This window comes from Mus caroli, unplaced genomic scaffold, assembly GCF_978045245.1.
Source record: "Mus caroli unplaced genomic scaffold, Mus_caroli_1 scaffold_6, whole genome shotgun sequence".
Classification (NCBI taxonomy): domain Eukaryota; kingdom Metazoa; phylum Chordata; class Mammalia; order Rodentia; family Muridae; genus Mus; species Mus caroli.
The window spans coordinates 105,784,741-105,806,291 of NW_028227261.1; the positions used below are offsets into that span (position 1 = coordinate 105,784,741).

The 21,551-nt window shown below is 41.9% G+C and overlaps 1 pseudogene; it reads right to left on the reverse strand.

The window, feature by feature from the left end:
* Nucleotides 1-1,497: 1,497 nt before the first annotated feature.
* On the reverse strand, nucleotides 1,498-1,622 carry LOC115031023 (small nucleolar RNA SNORA17; annotated as a pseudogene).
* Between the last annotated feature and the right edge of the window lie 19,929 nt (nucleotides 1,623-21,551).

Sequence of the window (21,551 nt, forward strand, 5' to 3'; positions counted from 1 at the left end):
GAGGTGCAGGGCCTGCTATTTAGAATGCTGCAGAAGGTGAGGGTGGGGACAGCTCTTTTGCTTTCATGACTCTATCAGTGCCAGCTCTCCTGCCCACAGTGGATGGAGAGGGTAAAGGGGAGGGGATGGAATCCCTCTCTTGCTTACACTGCCACACAGCAGATAAGAGACAGGGCCAGCTCTCCCACACTCATGCCCTCAGGGCCAGATCACCAGCAACCGCCACATCCAAGGCCAGCTCTACTATGCTGCCCAGGTGAGGTGCAGGGCTTGCTCTCCTGAGTGCTGAAGTTGGTGAGAGGTAGGGCCAGCCCTTCTGCTCTGATGACATCAGGGCCAGCTCTCCTGCGTTCCATTGGTAGCAAGGGGCAAGGAGGTGTTGGCATCTCTCCCTGGACCATGTCATCTCATGGCCGAAAAGTGGTGCAACAAGCTCTCCCATGCTCACACCCTTCTAGGCTGGTTTATCTATGTCCCTGCCACCAGGGTCAGCTCTACTGTGCTGCCCAGGCAAGGTGTGGAACCCGATCTCCTGAGAGTATAGCAGCTGATGAGGGACAGGAATAGCTCTCCTGCTCTCCTGACCACGTGGCCAGGTCTCCCACCTGCCACAAGAAGTGAGGGATGAGAGGAAAGGAAGCCATCTCTCCCTCATCCTTGCTCCCACCCGGGAGAGAAGCGGCAAGATCAGCTCTCCCATGCTTGCTCATACAGAGCTGGATCTCCCATGACTCCTACAGTGTTCTAGGCCCACACCTCATCTCCCGAGCACTGCAGCTGGTTAGGAGAGGTCAGCTCTTCTGCTCTCACCATGCCTAGGACCAGCTCTCCCATGATGCCTGGGAAAGAGGTAGGACCAGTTCTGCACAGCCTTTAGATATTAACATGTCACCTATAGCTGACGAGACCAGGGATAGCCACCTGTTCTTTGGTGGTAATAGGCCCCTGCTGCTGCAGGGCCACTGATCCATATGTGGCCACTGGTGGTAGCACAGGCCAACATTCCACCATGGTCCCTGGCTGCTCACACCCTCAAGTCTTCAGTTCTGTCTCTCTTCATTGTGCACACATCCTTCTGTTTCTCTTTCTCTTCCATTTCTCCACCACTTACGTGCTCCTCTTAGTGGTGCCTGTGGTCTCTTGAGTGCCTGGCGTCACCACAGGAGTGGTCTTAGGGGTGCTATGCCCCAGTCATGCATTATGGTACTGAGTAGAAGTCACCTCAGGCATGGTCTGCCCCCATCCCAGGCCTGAATGACGCCAGACTAGCTCCTGGTCTGGACCCTCATGGTGCTGGTCTAGTGTCTTGAGCTCACACCTTACCTGGGCCATCCCAAATGTCCCATGTGAAGGTGTCTGTCTCAGGCTCATCCTGCCTGGTGCCCATGGTCCCAGGTGGGGTTCCTCTAGTCTCCAGCTTGCTCTCCAACTTGGGAGCCTGTCTGGGCCTGAGTGACATGGGAATGATGACTGTCTCATGCTTGCTTTTTATCAGGGAGTGTTAGGCTGCTCATAGTTCAGATCAGATCAGAACACTGAACACAGATAGCCTCTCCCCTCTCTGCAACCTACTGATGCAGATATGATAGAGCAGCCACACCTGCAATGCCTCTAGGGGTGAGTTCTCTGCTAATTTTGATGGCACCATTATCGTATACAGCTCTCATTTATATGAAACGGTTTGGTGCATATAACCTATATCCAACCCAGAATCCTTAAGTAGTTTATAGATTATTTGCTATAATTAGCCCAATGTAAATGTTAGGTAAATAATCATTGTGCTGGTTTGGTTAGGAAATAATGACAAGAAAAAAATCTGCACATGCCCAGTATAGGTGAATACTTAAAAAAAAACCTATTTTCCATATGTGTCTAATTAAGTCTACAGATGTAGAGCCAGTGGCACAAAAATCCAACTGTTGTTAGGTTTAAGAAGAAAAATAATCTGAGCAGAGTGTGCTAAGCAGTCTCTCGGGACATTTATTCTGGCAAAAATTTTAAGAACAACTGGTTGTTCAAAAGCTGGGGAGGTAGAAAGCCAGTTGGAAGGCTCTAGTCTGTACAAAACGGCTTGAATAAGGACCATGACGCTGAGACTGGAAAGGAAGCTATGAGTAAAGCCAGGTAGGACACCATGCAAGCTGAACTCACTGAGTGACTGGATGGGGAGCAAGAGGGCAATAGCGTTAGAGAAAGGTGATCAACAGCGAGCGTAACTCGATGTGAACAGATTTTATATTTCGATATGTTGGGTTTTTTTCTCAGACCAAATTCCCACTATTACTCACGTATCTCAAACTCAAGCTAAATATCAGGACAAGGCCAAACCATCCACCCTATCTTCTTGGCACACTGAAAGCAAGAATAATGGGTTCCAGTTATAGGTTGTATCACACAGCGATTTTAAGGTCTCTAACTTTAAAGTCACTCATCAACCCGCTAAGACCTTCCACCTCAGAATTTCCCCTGCAGACTGAAATAGGCTTATTTCATTTCCAGATGTTCTAACCTTTACTCCTGCTTTCTTTTCCTACAGAGAAAGCTATGTGGCTTTCTATCCCCTCCCCTGGATTAACCTCCGAGTGAATAGGATGTCAGCCAACCCTTAGCATTGTAATAAATTCTAAGTTGCTTCAGTAACCTTCTGCCGTCCTATACTTTCCAACAAACTTGATCCAAGTTTCTGTGAACTTCCAAACCAACATATGAGTTCCCTGGATACGCCTCTGCAGAAATCCCAGAGCACTCACTTAGATGGATGCCTCTTCCCAAAGTCCCTCCTGGAGCTTTCAGATAAGAAAGAGGCCATGTTTTCTCTCTTCTGAAAAATCAGTCTTTCTAAACAAAATTACAAAATACTTGAGTATAAATATAAAAATAGTGTACTGCCACCTAATTCTGCTTTTTTGCATTATAATATAAGGAGTTGTGAAACTACAATGCTTGCCATGTTGAGAAAATAACAAATTGGGCTAGGCATGATGGCTCGCACAATATCACAGTAGTCAAGGCTGAAGACAGTGGGAAACAATAAGTTTGAGTCAACCTGGGCAACATAGTGAGTCTCTGAGGCTGCCAGGGAGGGCATTGTGCAAGGAGTAGAGGGCTTTCATTGAATTTCAGAAAAGGTTCTGAAAGTTGGTAGTTAAGATGCAAAGAGATACAGACGTTCCTAATAATTTGTGTGGTTTGACGTGGTTAGAATAACAATTTTGTTGTTCTCTCTGTGTGTGTCTGAGTCTCTCTGTCTTTCTCTGACTCTGTGTGTGTTGTGCATGTTTCCTGTTCATGTGCATGTATGTCTGTGTGTGTGTGTGTGTGTGTGTGTGTGTGTGTGTGCGTGTGTGTTTGTGCAAGTGTTCATATAGATGTGTCCATATATATGTTTAGGCTCAAGGTTTGTGTCTAGACTTTTCCTGAGCTGATCTTCTACCTTATTCCTTTGAGGCAGAGTCTCTCAAGCCCAGAGCCCACAGATAGAGTCTCACTAGCCAGCTTGCTCTGATGATTCTGTCTCCATCTTCCAAGGCTGGCGCTTCAGGCAGGCTACCAAGCTCACCTGGTGTGTAAGCAGCTTCTAGGGATCTAAATTCCAGACCTCTTGTTTTTCCAGCAAGTGCTTCATGCTGAGCTATTGTCCCAGCCCTGATCCATGTATTTTAACACAGTCTTTAAATGTGGGGTGACATTGATGAGATTGCTGCCAGGATTTCTGAATAACCTCCATGAGGGAGCAGTGTCTTACCGAAACACCAACATCACGCCTGCAGAGTGGGTCATGGTTGCTTCTAACACTGGTCCACAGGAAGTTCCCTTCAACTTTGACTCCTGCTGAGAACTGCCCAACAAATTATGGCTTGTCTTTTTGTTGCTATGGTGATTTCAGTCTCCTTTGTATTTTCCAATGTTTATCTTGATCTCAATTTTCATTCCTATTTTCAAATTATTTTATATTAATACTATATATGAGCATTCGTACAATACCTCAAATCATTTAAAGGATATGATATACTTTAAGTAGCCTCAATGCCAGGAGATGAACAGTTAGACTGCTTGTTTGTTTTATTTCTCTAATGTGGGCACTTCTCTGGGTATAAACTTCACCATAGCCCCACCCCAGGCATTGACACCTCCAGGAAATCCCATTAGACAAGAGGCATGTCTTCATTAGATAACTAAGGCTCTCATCACTCGCTCTTGGCTTGACTGGACTAATACCTGGCTGTTTTCCTCTGACAGAAGGCTGCCTTCCAGTGCCATTCTACAAAAGCAGTGATGGTTCTTAGCTCCGAGTAGGGGGTCTCAGCTGAGAAAACAAAGTGCACACTCTCCAATGGGGTTTTACTGCCTTCCAAAATTAATAAGGAAAATGACGCTCAGCAATTCCTGTTTGCCTATGCTGCAAAGGTCTGCTATATCTGAGTAAAAGGAAACAATGATGATGTATATTCCTCATCAAAAATGTTAACAATTCACCAAATCACCAGTGCAAGCGCTTTTATTTATTTTTTTTTTGAAGGAAGAAGAAGAGATCAGTAATTTTAATGTTTGGTTTTAAATAAAAAGTAAATACAGAGACATCTGGCACCCTCCCAGCCGGAGGACAGAGGTCCACCCTGCAGGGAGCGCCATCTTGGCTCCGGGACTCCGCTGAACTTAGTCTGCACAGGTGAGAGTGAGGACCACAGAGGCAGACAGCTTCTGGGACAGGTGGGAGCCACAGAGCCGCTGAGGCAGCACCCTTTTGGGGCCGCAGACATCTGGCACCCTCCCAGCCAGAGGACAGAGGTCCGCCCTGCAGGGAGCGCCATCTTGGCTCCGGGACTCCACCGAACTTAGTCTGCACAGGTGAGAGTGAGGACCACAGAGGCAGACAGCTTCTGGGACAGGCGGGAGCCACAGAGCCGCTGAGGCAGCACCCTTTTGGGGCCGCAGACATCCGGCACCCTCCCAGCTGGAAGACAGGGGTCTGCCCTGCACAGGAGATCTCTGCCTCAGGAGCAGGGAGCACATCTTGGATCCAGGACTCCACCGAACTTAGGAACTTAGTCTGCACAGCTGAGAGTGTGCACCACAGAAGCTGACAGCTTCTGTGACCTGCCAAAGCAACACAGCACCTGGGAAAGGTCCTGTTTTCGGCCTTCTTCTTCGGCCAGGAGGAGGTCCAAACGCCAGATATCTGTACACCTTCCCTTTAAGAGGAAAGCTTGTCAGCAGGGAGTGCTCTAACCACTGAAACTCAAAGGAGAGAGCCTGTCTCCCAGGTCTGCTGACAGACGGTACTCAGAATCACCAGAAGAACAACCTCTGAACAGAGACAACTATAACAACTCCAGAGATTACCAGATGGCGAGAGGTAAACGTAAGAATCTTACTAACAGAAACCAAGACCACACACCATCATCAGGACCAAGCACTCCCACTTCACCCAGTCCAGGGCACCCCAACACACCGGAAAAGCTAGACCTGGATTTAAAAGCATATCTCATGATGATGGTAGAGGACATCAAGAAGGAATTTAAAGAACTACAGGAGAACATGGCTAAAGAGTTACAAGTCCTTAAAGAAAAACAGGAAAACACATCCAATCAGATGATTGAAATGAACAAAACCATACTAGACCTAAAAAGGGAAGTAGACAAAATAAAGAAAACCCAAAATGAGGCAACACTGGAGATAGAAACCCTAGAAAAGAAATCTGGAACCATAGATACGAGCATCAGCAACAGAATACAAGAGATGGAAGAGAGAATCTCAGGTGCAGAAGATTCCATAGAGAACATCGGCACAACAATCAAGGAAAATGTAAAATGCAAAAAGATCCTAACTCAAAACATCCAAGAAATACAGGACACAATGAGAAGACCAAACCTACGGATAATAGGAGTGGATGAGAATGAAGATTTTCAACTCAAAGGACCAGCAAACATCTTCAACAAAATTATAGAAGGAAACTTCCCAAATCTAAAGAAAGAGATGCCCATGAACATACAAGAAGCCTACAGAACTCCAAATAGACTGGACCAGAAAAGAAATGCCTCCCGACACATAATAATCAGAACAACAAATGCTCTAAATAAAGACAGAATACTAAAAGCAGTAAGAGAAAAAGGCCAAGTAACATATAAAGGCAAGCCTATCAGAATTACACCAGATTTCTCACCAGAGACTATGAAAGCCAGAAGATCCTGGATGGATGTTATACAGACACTAAAAGAACACAAACTCCAGCCCAGGCTACTATACCCAGCCAAACTCTCAATTAACATAGATGGAGAAACCAAAGTATTCCACGACAAAACCAAATTCACACATTATCTCTCCACGAATCCAGCCCTTCAAAGGATAATAACAGAAAAAAAACCAATACAACGACAGGAAACACGCCCTAGAAACAACAAGAAGGTAATCCCTCAACAAACCTAAAAGAAGACAGCCACAAGAACAGAATGCCAACTTTAACAACAAAAATAACAGGAAACAACAATTACTTTTCCTTAATATATCTTAATATCAATGGACTCAACTCCCCGATAAAAAGACATAGACTAACAAACTGGCTACACAAACAAGAACCAACATTTTGCTGCTTACAGGAAACTCATCTCAGAGAAAAAGATAGACACTACCTCAGAATGAAAGGCTGGAAAACAATTTTCCAAGCAAATGGTATGAAGAAACAAGCTGGAGTAGCCATTCTAATATCTGATAAGATTGACTTCCAACCCAAAGTCATCAAAAAAGACAGGGAGGGGCACTTCATACTCATCAAAGGTAAAATCCTCCAAGAGGAACTATCAATCCTGAATATCTATGCTCCAAATACAAAGGCAGCCTCATTCATTAAAGAAACTTTAGTAAATCTAAAAGCACACATTGCACCTCATACAATACTAGTGGGAGACTTCAACACACCACTTTCACCAATGGACAGATCATGGAAACAGAAACTAAACAGGGACACAGTGAAACTAAAAGAAGTTATGAACCAAAGGGATCTGGCAGATATCTACAGAACATTTTACCGTAAAACAAAAGGATATACCTTCTTCTCAGCACCTCACGGTACCTTCTCCAAAATTGACCACGTAATTGGTCACAAAACAGGCCTCAACAGATACAAAAATATTGAAATTGTCCCATGCACCCTATCAGATCACCATGAACTAAGACTGATCTTCAATAACAAAATAAATAATAGAAAGCCAACATTCACGTGGAAACTGAACAACACTCTTCTCAATGATACCTTGGTCAAGGAAGGAATAAAGAAAGAAATTAAGGACTTTTTAGAGTTCAATGAAAATGAAGCCACAACATACCCAAACTTATGGGACGCAATGAAAGCATTTCTAAGAGGAAAACTCATAGCTCTGAGTGCCTCCAAAAAGAAACTAGAAAGAGCACACATTAGCAGCTTGACAACACACCTAAAAGCACTAGAACAAAAGGAAGCAAATTCACCTAAGAGGAGTAGACAGCAGGAAATAATCAAACTCAGGGGCGAAATCAACCAAGTGGAAACAAGAAGAACTATTCAAAGAATCAACCAATCAAGGAGCTGGTTCTTTGAGAAAATCAACAAGATAGATAAACCCTTAGCCAGACTCACTAGAGGGCACAGGGAAAGCATTCTAATTAACAAAATCAGAAATGAAAAAGAAGACATAACAACAGATCCTGAAGACATCCAAAACACCATCAGATCCTTCTACCAAAGGCTATACTCAACAAAAGTGGAGAACCTGGATGAAATGGAGAAGTTCCTAGACAGATACCAGGTACCAAAGTTGAACCAAGATCAGGTTAATGATCTAAACAGCCCTATATCCCCAAAGAAATAGAAGCAGTCATTAATAGTCTCCCAACCAAAAAAAGCCCAGGACCAGATGGGTTTAGTGCAAAGTTCTATCAGACCTTCAAAGAAGATCTAATCCCAGTTCTTCACAAACTATTCCACAAAATAGAAACAGAAGGTACTCTACCCAACTCATTCTATGAAGCCACAATTACTCTGATAAGTAAACCATAAAAAGATCCAACAAAGATAGAAAACTTCAGACCAATATCCCTTATGAATATTGATGCAAAAATCCTCAATAAAGTTCTTGCTAACCGAATCCAAGAACACATCAAAACAATCATCCATCCTGACCAAGTAAGTTTCATCCCAGGGATGCAGGGATGGTTCAATATACGGAAATCCATCAACGTAATCCAGTATATGAACAAACTCAAAGACAAAAACCACATGGTCATCTCGTTAGATGCGGAAAAAGCATTTGACAAGATCCAACACCCATTCATGATAAAAGTCTTGGAAAGATCAGGAATTCAAGGCCCATACCTAAACATGATAAAAGCAATCTACAGCAAACCAGTAGCCAACATCAAAGTAAATGGTGAGAAGCTTGAAGCAATCCCTCTAAAATCAGGGACTAGACAAGGCTGTCCACTTTCTCCATACCTATTCAACATTGTACTTGAAGTCCTAGCCAGAGCAATTCCACAATGAAAGAAGATCAAAGGGATACAAATTGGAAAAGATGAAGTCAAAATATCACTTTTTGCAGATGATATGATAGTATATATAAGTGACCCTAAAAATTCCACCAGAGAACTCCTAAACCTGATAAACAGATTCGGTGAAATAGCTGGATATAAAATTAACTCAAACAAATCAATGGCCTTTCTCTACACAAAGAATAAACAGGCTGAGAAAGAAATTAGGGAAACAACACCCTTCTCAATAGTCACAAATAATATAAAATATCTTGGCGTGACTCTAACTAAGGAAGTGAAAGATCTGTATAATAAAAACTTCAAGTCTCTGAAGAAAGAAATTCTAGAAGATCTCAGAAGGTGGAAAGATCTCCCATGCTCATGGATTGGCAGGATCAACATTTTAAAAATGGCTATCTTGCCAAAAGCAATCTACAGATTTAATGCAATCCCCATCAAAATTCCAAATCAATTCTTCAACAAATTAGAAAGTGCAATCTGCAAATTCATCTGGAATAACAAAAAACCTAGGATAGCAAAAACTCTTCTCAAGGATAAAAGAACCTCTGGTGGAATCACCATGCCAGACCTAAAGCTTTACTACAGAGCAATTGTGATAAAAACTGCGTGGTACTGGTATAGTGACAGACAAATAGACCAATGGAATAGAATTGAAGACCCAGAAATGAACCCACACACCTACGGTCACTTAATCTTCGACAAGGGTGCTAAAACCATCCAGTGGAATAAAGACAGCATTTTCAACAAATGGTGCTGGCACAACTGGTTGTTATCATGTAGAAGAATGTGAATCGATCCATTCCTATCTCCTTGTACTAAGGTCAAGTCTAAGTGGATCAAGGAACTTCACATAAAACCAGAGACACTGAAACTTATAGAGGAGAAAGTGGGGAAAAGCCTTGAAGATATGGGCACAGGGGAAAAATTCTTGAATAGAGCAGCAATGGCTTGTGCTGTAAGATCGAGAATTGACAAGTGGGACCTCATGAAACTGCAAAGCTTCTGCAAGGCAAAAGACACCATCAATAAGACAAAAAAACCAACAGATTGGGAAAGGATCTTTACCTATCCTAAATCAGATAAGGGTCTAATATCCAATATATATAAAGAACTCAAGAAGGTGGACTCCAGAAAGTCAAATAACCCCATTAAAAAATGGGGCTCAGAACTGAACAAAGAATTCTCACCTGAAGAATAACGAATGGCAGAGAAGCACCTGAAAAAATTTTCAACATCCTTAATCATCAGGGAAATGCAAATCAAAACAACCCTGAGATTCCACCTCACACCAGTCAGAATGGCTAAGGTCAAAAATTCAGGTGACAGCAGATGCTGGCGAGGATGTGGAGAAAGAGGAACACTCCTCCATTGTTGGTGGGATTGCAAGCTTGTACAACCACTCTGAAAATCAGTCTGGCGGTTCCTCAGAAAATTGGACATAGTACTACCGGAGGATCCAGCAATACCTCTCCTGGGCATATATCCAGAAGATATCCCAACCGGTAAGAAGGACACATGCTCCACTATGTTCATAGCAGCCCTATTTATAATAGCCAGAAGCTGGAAAGAACCCAGATGTCCCTCAACAGAGGAATGGATACAGAAATTATGGTACATTTACACAATGGAGTACTACTCAGCTATTAAAAAGAATGAATTTATGAAATTCCTAGCCAAATGGATGGACCTGGAGGGCATCATCTTGAGTGAGGTAACACAATCACAAAGGAACTCACACAATATGTATTCACTGATAAGTGGATATTAGCCCAAAACTTAGGATACCCAAGATATAAGATACAATTTGCTAAACGCATGAAACTCAAGAAGAATGAAGACCAAAATGTGGACACTGTGCCCCTTCTTAGAATTGGGAACAAAACACCCATGGAAGGAGTTACAGAGACAAAGTTTGGAGCTGTGATGAAAGGATGGACCATCTAGAGACTGCCGTATCCAGGGATCCATCCCATAATCAGCTTCTAAACGCGGACATCATTGCATACACTAGCAAGATTTTGCTGAAAGGACCCAAATATAGCTGTCTCTTGTGAGACGATGCAGGGGCCTAGCAAACACAGGAGTGGATGCTCACAGTCAGCTATTGGATGTATCACAGGGCTCCCAATGGAGAAGCTAGAGAAAGTACCCAAGGAGCTAAAGGGATCTGCAACCCTATAGTTGGAACAACATGATGAACTAACCAGTACCCCGGAGCTCTTGTCTCTAGCTGTATATGTATGGAAAGATGGCCTAGTCGGCCATCACTGGAAAGAGAGGCCCATTGGACTTGCAAACTTTATATGCCCCAATATAGGGGAATGCCAGGGCCAAAATAATGGGAATGGGTGGGTAGGGAAGTGGGGGGCGCTATGGGGGACTTTTGGGATAGCATTGGAAATGTAATTGAGGAAATTATGTAATAAAAAATATTAAAAATTTTAAAAAAAAGCATAACCTACATTAGTAGGGTAAGTATTCACTTAGAAAAGGCGTAGGAAAATAAAAAGGTTCAGTCCAGCTCTACTATCTCTATATATTGTTGTTAAAATGAGGCCACTTAAAATAGGGGCCAGGTATATAAATAGGACCCACAGTCAATGGGTGTTATAGATACCACAGCTTTAAACACCAACTACGCAAGGATGACACACCTACTTGGTACCAGATGGCTCTAACTCTATGTGGAGCTTACACAAACCATAGTGCCATAGATAGACAGGAGTCTGAAAGTATTTGGCATGAGGGAAGTCTTGTCTAGGACACTCAAAGGCCACAGTATCTAAACCACAGAGTAACTAGATTTTCCCCAAAGGGCCATTCCTTGCCCTTGCAGAATAAAGAATCTCACTTTTATAAAGTTAAAGAAATCATAGTGGTGGAATTTGAAAAAAAAAAAAAAGTAAATACACACACTCTCTTAGAAATGTGTCTTAGAAAATTGATGGATCATTAAAACGGTTCCATTGGCTGGTGTGCTGGCAACATGAATGAAATTTTATCTACCCACTCAACAAATATTTGAGCTCTAGGTGCTGAGCAGTGTCCTATGTCCCACTAGGAAGAGAAACACATTAGTCAAAGAAACATATAAAAGGACACTAATTTATATATACCTCTAGTGTTACTGGGCAGTTTGGGTGGTTGAAGTTTCTAGAGCAAGTGGCACCCATACTCAGGTCTGAAGCTATGTGGGAGGTCAGTCTTAGGAAAGTCGGCATTACACTGGAGACAAAGAGCTTTCAGTCAAAAAGGATGAGCATGTCCAAAACCCAGAGCAAAAATGGCACATTTGGAGAACACGTGACTCAATCTGGCTGTGGAAAAGATGGAGGGGAAAGCAGGAAACGTTTTCAGGATCTGGGAGTCATTAATAACAAGACTTTATCTGGAGCAAACAGGAAGCCATTGAAAAGATTTAAAACAAGAGAGAGACATGACTAGATTTACCATTTAGTAACAGGTAAACTCCTAATGTCTGGTTTTGGACTGAACTGGAAGCTAGCAATATATATCAAGGTTAGTGGGCAGCAGGCTTTTGTAACACAGTAGGGCAAGAGGTGATATCTAACCACCAGTACTGCAGTGCTTCATGTACTTGTGACTGCTAAACAGCTCTGAGGGAGGCATCCTCTTTTTGTGTTCAGTTAAATATGTGTAAAGTATATATTACAATAGTGGCAAATAAAGCTAATAAATACAACATGGTGAGAAATAGAAAGTTCTGGTATTTTCTTCATAAATCCCAAACTGTCTTCCTGAAATCTGTATTAAACAGGTGACAATGAAAGTGAACAATAAGAGGCAATTGGGGAAACTGGAGAGGATTTGGATAATCAAATGAGGGTCAGGGTGAATCCAATAGGACAAAAATGCTGCTGGGATTTCTGGTTTGGAAAGTTGGTGCTGTGTACCATGGCGTGAGACTTTGGACAAATATATTTGTATGGAAAAGGTAAGAGTGCCTCTGCAAGGTTCAACTGAGATGAAGAAGCTGTAGCATAAGCAGAGGTGGAGAGAGTTCAGAGGCCAGTGGCTTACAGCTAAGGCAAAGTTGCCCTACCTTCCTAGAAAAGTTAGAAGCCATATATGATTTTCATTATAATTAAAAGGGGGGATTTTCTATCTGACAAATATCCAGCAATCTCTTTTCTCTTGGGGAATTGTATACTTAGAGGCTCCATGGGGCAGGAAACTTGAGGCTGTCCTTCATGAAGATACAACTCAGAGTGGGTACGATATTGCTATTCTAACTGTGGGTGGCACCATTCATGAACTGAGGAGGTACAAGACTGAATAAAGAGAAGACTAGCTGGCCTGGACTGTTCATCTTCTGCTCCTTGACTAAGATAAATGTCATCACCCATCTCAAGCTACTACTTGCTTCTAACTCTTCCTCAACCTCATTGTGCTCTGCATCCTCAAACTGTGAGTAATAAATAAATCCTTCTTCCCTCACTTGCTTTGTTCAGGATTTTTTTTCTCACAGCAACAAAGAAAATAACTAATACATGTATCAATCCAATCAATCAATACATGGAACTCCCAACTGAAGTTTCTGACAGGTTTGCTGTGATTTTAAAACATAGTGCTTTATGACAACTCATTCAGAGACTAGAATTGCTATTCTACTACAGCTTTGGAGACTCTGAGAACCAAAATCATTTACTCTTCATTGTTGGATCTAAGGCCATAAAGAGAATCAATGCAGAGTTTGTTTATAATTCCCCCATGCTAACTCTAAGGACCACTGTGGACCCCAGTTTGAAAGAGGAGGCCAAAAAGTGCAAAGAAATGACCAGGGCCACATAAGCAGGGTTTCAACTTTTCCTGTGAAATATTTATCAGATATTTTCTAAATTCTCTTGAACCAGAAAGGTAGCAAATAAAGGCAGATACGTTACTGGGTTTTACCATATGTTCAAAGTGCACTGAGATTTGTAATTGTTAGAAGAGACTTTTATTACCTGTTCTAAGATGTTTTGTCTAATACAACCTCCTTTTAAATTCACACTAGACTTATTCAAGAAATTGGCCTAGTCAGCACAGTGTTTTTAATTAGCACTTTATTGTGTAGTTCTCTGGGGTGATTCCAATCTCTGTTTGTCAGAATACCAACAGCCCAGTTCAAATGTGTCACAATACATGTATCAGAAGGGGCAGCACAATCCTGCAGAAACTGCTAGGCCTCCACTGAATCCGCATAAATCAGCAGGAGTGACCAGGACCAGCCAGAATGCCAGGAGTTCTCTGTTGTGCTTCTCTCAACTAAGTGAAAATCAGCAAAGATGAGAGACCAACAAAGAATTGCAGAGCTAATTATACAAGCCCCCCCCCAACCCGCGGCTTTCTGTTGAGTCTTACTTATTTACACTCTCTCCAAACATCACATGTCCTCTCATGGGTGTTACCTCAGCAAAACATAATGAGAGTCTGTATCACATGACATAGCCAGAAATTTCCACCTGTCTGTACATGTGTCTGTACATATTTCTCTGTGTGTGTGTGTGTGTGTGTGTGTGTGTGTGTGTGTGTGCCCTTGTGTGTCTGTGTATGTGTGTCTCTGTGTGTGGCTGTGTGTGTCCTTGTGTGTGACTGTGTGTGTCCTTGTGTGTGTAGCTGTGTGTGACTGTGTGTGTGTGCATATCTATAGACGCATGTGCCACTGTGAATGTGCAGAAGTCAATGGACTGTAAGGAGTCCATTTTCTCCTTCCACTGAAGGAGAAACCTTCCAGGGAACAAGCATGGGTTGTCAGAATGGTGTGAAAATGCTTTGTTCCAATGAGCAAGCATCTTACTGCCCAAGCCAAGTCACTTCCTGACAATCACACAGAATAAATGACAGGTCCAGGATTCATGGCAGCATGAGTTTGAGTTTGGCATCAGTCTTCCTACCTTCCTAATCTCTACTCCAGAGTCTTACTGGTCCACCCAGTCACACTGACCAAGGGCTGTCACACACACTGAAGGCAAAAGAAAAGCTGCTATTGAGAAAGTCAAAAATTCAAAAAGTTTTTCCTGAGCCATCTGGATCCCAAGGACAGCAAAGATAATCTCATTTCCTAGAATTCTGCCCAGAACTTTTGTACAACACAGAAAGATGCACACACCTTCTCCACACTCGTGCATGGGCACTCCCACATGCATAGTAACAAGAAAGCAGCTGCACAGCTGCAAGCTGCTGCTGGAGCCAGGCAAGAAATACATTACCTTATCCCAAAGAAGCTATGAAAGCAGAAAAATCAATCTACTGTTTTAATAAAGAATGTGAGACCCTGAGACGATGAGCTATGGAGCAATCACTCTGGGCGGATCTGGCTGCTTTGCTATTAATCATTGCTCCACTGTGCAGTCAGCAGAACTTTATTTAAGTCTATTCCGCTGCATTGTAATATCTACCACAGAAGCACCGTGGCCAAGGGGGATGAGATTACACAACCATCACTGTCTCCTTAGGACAAGAGAAACATGCAGAGAATTACAGTCTTCAAGTAGCAAACATTAATCCCAGGAAACTGTAATCATTACCCCAAGACTGGAATGCCAACATTTACTAATATGATACCTTATATCTTTGTAGCTAAAAATATTGGCTTTAACATAAAATCTTACAGCACAACTGAATCACCTTTGTTCTGTCTTAAGAAAAAATCTGAACAAGATTCAATACCTAACAATAAGGTCTTTGATTTTTTCATGTACATCTGGTTTTTTTTTTTTTTTAAATCTTCATTGTCTCTTCCCAGACTAACTTAGAGTCCTAGTGGGTACTTAGAAAGCCTTCAGACTACACCTGTGTCTAATGTCTGGCAATGGTCATAAGGCCAAATAATGAGTTGCTGATGGGATATGGACAGTATTTCCTACCAAACCTTTCCTATGAAGAACAGGAGTCCACTAAATACTTAAAACACTCATGAGCTTGAAGCCAATGCCACTTGCATTTTAAGATATTATACATTAAAAAAATAGTGCATATTAGTGCCCATCTCTATTTCTGACCCACACCCACGGCGGTACACTCTATATATATCCAAGAATACACCCAGGTAATGCATGTAGGTGGTACATCCAGAGTCAATGGGCTTTCTTGAGCTATGCAAGAACAAGCTTAAAGAAGCCATTCCCGTTTCAAGAACTCATCCAAGTACAATGGAAAGTGTCAGCAACAACAGCAAGCAGAAAGAAGATCCGTTTTCTGAGTACAATATTCTCCCCTAAAACAGCATTGCCTTAACCAAGAGGCTTTACCTATCTGGATCTTAAGGTCTTCTGCTGTGAAGTGAAGGGGAAAAATCTAGAACATAAGTACAAAATACAGCATTACTGAGTAAACTCAGTGCTGTTATCTACTCTCTCCACCTAAGCCTTAGCTCATTCCAGTCCTAACAACCTATAACTTTATGGTTTGCCTTCTGTCCCAAGACTGAGCTCATCACAATGAAACTATTTAGCCATACCCGGGGATCCATCCCATAATCAGCCTCCAAACGCTGACACCATTGCACACACTAGCAAGATTTTGCTGAAAGGACCCTGATATAGCTGTCTCTTCTGAGGCTATGCCGGAGCCTAGCAAACACAGAAGTGGATGCTCACAGTCAGCTATTGGATGGATCATAGGGCCCCCAATGGAGGAGCTAGAGAAAGTACTCAAGGAGCTAAAGGGATCTGCAACCCTATAGGTGGAACAACAATATGAACTAACCAGTACCCCCCAGAGCTCGTGTCTCTAGCTGCATATGTATCAGAAGATAGCCTAGTTGGCCATCAGTGGAAAGAGAGGCCCATTGGCCTTGCAAACTTTATATGCCTCAGTACAGGGGAATGCCAGAGCCAAGAAGAGGGGGTGGAGGGAGGGGAGGGTGGGAGGGGAAGGCATGGGGGACTTTTGGGATAGCATTGGAAATGTAAATGAAGAAATTATCTAATTAAAAAAAGGGGGGGATTAGTTAGGGAAGCAGAAGGCCGGCCTGAGTAGGGCCACAAGCCTCTTTGGGTCTGACCAGCACCTGGGTAGCTGGAGCGCAGGGTCGGCTGACACCCGCCAGCTACCCACGACACCCGCCACAGGATCTTGAGACTTCTGGTGAGTGGAACAGAGCTTCTGCTCCAGTCCAATCACGCAGGACCTGAGACTGCTTTGGTTGGGGAGGCAGAAATCCAGCCTGAGTAGGGCCACAAGCCTCTTCCGGTCAGACCAGCACCGGGGTAGCTAGGGCGCAGGGTCAGCTGACACACACCAGCTACCCACTACACCCACCACAGGATCTTAAGACTTCTGGTGAGTGGAACACAGTGTCTGCTCCAAGCTTTAAACAGTGACAATAATAACAACTAACCCCAGAGATTACCAGATGGCGAAAGGTAAACGTAATAATCTTACTAACAGAAATCAAGACCACTCACCATCATCAGAACCCAGCACTCCCACTTCGCCCAGTCCAGGGCACCCCAACACACCGGAGAAGCTAGACCCAGATCTAAAAGCATATCTCATGATGATGGTAGAGGACGTCAAGAAGGACTTTAATAACACACTTAAAGAAATACAGGAGAACACTGCTAAACAGGTTGAAGACATTAAAGAGGAAGCACAAAAATCCCTTAAAGAATTGCAGGAGAACACTGCTAAACAGGTAGAAGACATTAAAGAGGAAGTACAAAAATCCCTTAAAGAATTGCAGGAGAACACTGCTAAACAGGTAGAAGACATTAAAGGGGAAGCACAAAAATCCCTTAAAGAATTGCAGGAGAACACTGCTAAACAGGTAGAAGACATTAAAGAGGAAGCACAAAAATCCATTAAAGAATTGTAGGAAAACCAGACCAAACAGGAGATGGAATTGAATAAAACCATACAAGACCTAAAAAGGGGAGTAGAAACAATGAAGAAAACCCAAATTGAGGCAACACTGGAGATAGAAACACTAGGGAAGAAATCTGGAACCATAGATACGAGCATCAGCAACAGAATACAAGAGATGGAAGAGAGAATCTCAGGTGCAGAAGACTCCATAGAGAACATCAGCACGACAATCAAAGAAAATACAAAATCCAAAAAGATCCTAACTCAAAATATCCAGAAAATCCAGGACAAAATGAGAAGACCAATCCTACGGATAATAGGAGTAGATGAGAATGAAGATTTTCAACTCAAAGGACCAGCAAATATCTTCAACAAAATTATAGAAGAAAACTTCCCAAACCTAAAGAAAGAGATGCCTATGAACATAAAAGAAGCTTACAGAACTCCAAATAGACTGGACCAGAAAAGAAATTCCTTCCGACACATAATAATCAGAACAACAAATGCACTAAATAAAGATAGAATACTAAAAGCAGTAAGGGAAAAAGGTCAAGTAACATATAAAGGCAAGCCTATCAGAATTACACCAGATTTTTCACCAGAGACTATGAAAGCCAGAAGGGCCTGGACAGATGTTATACAGAAACTAAGAGAACACAATTTCCAGCCCAGGCTACTATACCCAGCCAAACTATCAATTACCATAGATGGAGAAACCAAAGTATTCCACGATAAAACCAAATTCACACATTATCTTTCCACGAATACAGCACTTCAAAGGATAATAACAGAAAAAAACCAATACAAGGACGGAAACCACGTCATAGAAAAAGCAAGAAGGTAATCCCTCAACAAACCTAAAATAAGACAGCCACAAAAACAGAACACCAACTCTAACAACAAAAATAAAAGGAAGCAACAATTACTTCTCCCTAATATCTCTTAATATCAATGGACTCAACTCCCCAATAAAAAGACATAGACTAAGAGGCTGGCTACAGAAACAGGACCCAACATTTTGCTGCTTACAGGAAACTCATCTCAGAGAAAAAGATAGACACTACCTCAGAATGAAAGGCTGGAAAAAAATTTTCCAAGCAAATGGTAGAAAGAAACAAGCTGGAGTAGCCATTATAATATCTGATAAGATTGACTTCCAACCCAAAGTCATCAAAAAAGACAAGGAAGGGCACTTCATTATCATCAAAAGTAATATCCTCCAAGAGGAACACTCAATTCTGAATATCTATGCTCCAAATACAAGGGCAGCCTCATTCATTAAAGATACTTTAGTAAAGCTCAAAGTACACATTGCACCTCACACAATAATAGTGGGAGACTTCAACACACCACTTTCACCAATGGACAGATCATGGAAACAGAAACTAAACAGGGACACAGTGAAACTAACAGAGGTTATAAAACAAATGGATCTGACAGATATCTACAGAACATTTTATCCTAAAACAAAAGGATGTAACTTCTTCTCAGCACCTCACGGTACCTTCTTCAAAATTGACCACATAATTGGTCACAAAACAAGCCTCAATATATACAAAAATATTGAAATTGTCCCATGCACCCTATCAGATCACCATGAACTAAGACTGATCTTCAATAACAAAATAAATAATAGAAAACCAACACACACGTGGAAACTAAACAACACCCTTCTCAATGATACCTTGGTCAAGGAAGGAATAAAGAAAGAAATTAAGGACTTTGTGGAGTTTAATGAAAATGAAGCCACAACATACCCAAACTTATGGGACACACTGAAAGCATTTCTAAGAGGAAAACTCATAGCTCTGAGTGCCTCCAAAAAGAAACTAGAGAGAGCACACATTAGCAGCTTGACAACACACCTAAAAGCTCTAGAATGAAAGGAAGCAAATTCACCCAAGAGGAGTAGATGGCAAGAAATAATCAAACTCAGGGGTGAAATCAACCAAGTGGAAACAAGAACAATTCAAAGAATAAACCAATCGAGGAGCTGGTTCTTTGAGAAAATCAACAAGATAGATAAACCCTTAGCCAGACTCACTAGAGGGCACAGGGAAAGTACTCTAATTAACAAAATCAGAAATGAAAAGGGAGACATAACAACAGACCCTGAAGAAATCCAAAACACCATCAGATCATTCTACAAAAGGCTATACTCAACAAAACTGGAGAACCTGGATGAAATGGACAAGTTTCTAGACAGATACTAGGTACCAAAATTAAATCAAGATCAGGTTAATGATCTAAACAGTCCCATATCCCCTAAAGAAATAGAAGCAGTCATTAATAGTCTCCCAACCAAGAAAAGCCCAGGACCAGATGGGTTTAATGCAGAGTTCTATCAAACCTTCAAAGAAGAACTAATCCCAGTTCTTCACAAACTATTCCACAAAATAGAATCAGAAGGTACTCTACCCAACTCATTCTATGAAGCCACAATTACTCTGATACCTAAACCACATAAAGACCCAACAAAAATAGAGAACTTCAGACCAATTTCCCTTATGAATATTGATGCAAAAATCCTCAATAAAGTTCTCGCTAACCGAATTCAAGAACACATCAAAACAATCATCCATCCTGACCAAGTAGGATTCATCCCAGGGATGCAAGGATGGTTCAATATACGGAAATCCATCAATGTAATCCAGTATATAAACAAACTCAAAGACAAAAACCACATGATCATCTCGTTAGATGCTGAAAAAGCATTTGACAAAATCCAACACCCATTCATGATAAAAGTCTTGGAAAGATCAGGAATTCAAGGCCCATACCTAACCATGATAAAAGCAATCTACAGCAAACCAGTAGCCAACATCAAAGTAAATGGTGAGAAGTTGGAAGCAATCCCACTAAAATCAGGGACTAGACAAGGCTACCCACTCTCTCCCTACCTATTCAACATTGTACTTGAAGTCCTAGCCAGAGCAATTAGACAACAAAAGGAGATCAAGGGGATACAAATCGGAAAAGAAGAAGTCAAAATATCGCTTTTTGCAGATGATATGATAGTATACATATGTGACCCTAAAAATTCCACCAGAGAACTCCTAAGCCTGATAAACAGCTTCATTGAAGTAGCTGGATATAAAATTAACTCAAGCAAGTCAATGGCCTTTCTGTACACAAAGGATAAACAAGCAGAGAAGGAAATTAGGGAAACAACACCCTTCTCAATAGTCACAAACAATATAAAATACCTTGGCGTGACTCTAACTAAGGAAGTGAAAGATCTGTATGACAAGAACTTCAAGTCCCTGAAGAAAGAAATTAAAGAAGATCTCAGAAGATGGAAAAACCTCCCATGCTCATGAATTGGCAGGATCAACATTGTAAAAATGGCTATCTTGCCAAAAGCAATCTACAGATTCAATGCAATCCCCATCAAAATTCCAACTCAATTCTTCAACGAATTGGAAAGGGCAATCTGCAAATTCATGTGGAACAACAAAAAACCTAGGATAGCAAAAACTCTTCTCAAGGATAAAAGAACCTCTGGAGGAATCACCATGCCTGACCTAAAGCTGTACTACAGAGCAATTGTGATAAAAACTGCATGGTACTGGTATAACGACAGACAAGTAGACCAATGGAACAGAATTGAAGACCCTGAGATCAACCCACATACCTATGGTCACTTGATCTTTGACAAGGGAGCAAAAACCATCCAGTGGAAAAAAGACAGCATTTTCAACAAATGGTGCTGGCACAACTGGTGGTTATCATGTAGAAGAATGCGAATTGATCCATTCCTATCTCCTTGTACCAAGGTCAAATCTAAGTGGATTAAGGAACTCCACATAAAACCAGAGACACTGAAACTTATAGAGGAGAAAGTATGGAAAAGCCTCGAAGATATGGATACAGGGGAAAAATTCCTGAATAGAACAGCAAAGGCTTGCGCTGTAAGATCGAGAATCGATAAATGGGACCTCATAAAGTCGCAAAGCTTCTGCAAGGCGAAAGACACCGTCTATAAGACAAAAAGACCACCAACAGATTGGGAAAGGATCTTTACCTATCCTAAATCAGACAGGGGACTAATATCCAATATTTATAAGGAACTCAAGAAGGTGGACTCCAGAAAATCAAATAACCCCGTTAAAAAATGGGGCTCAGAAATGAACAAAGAATTCTCACCTTAGGAATACCGAATGGCAGAGAAGCACCTGAAAAAATCTTCAACATCCTTAATCATCAGGGAAATGCAA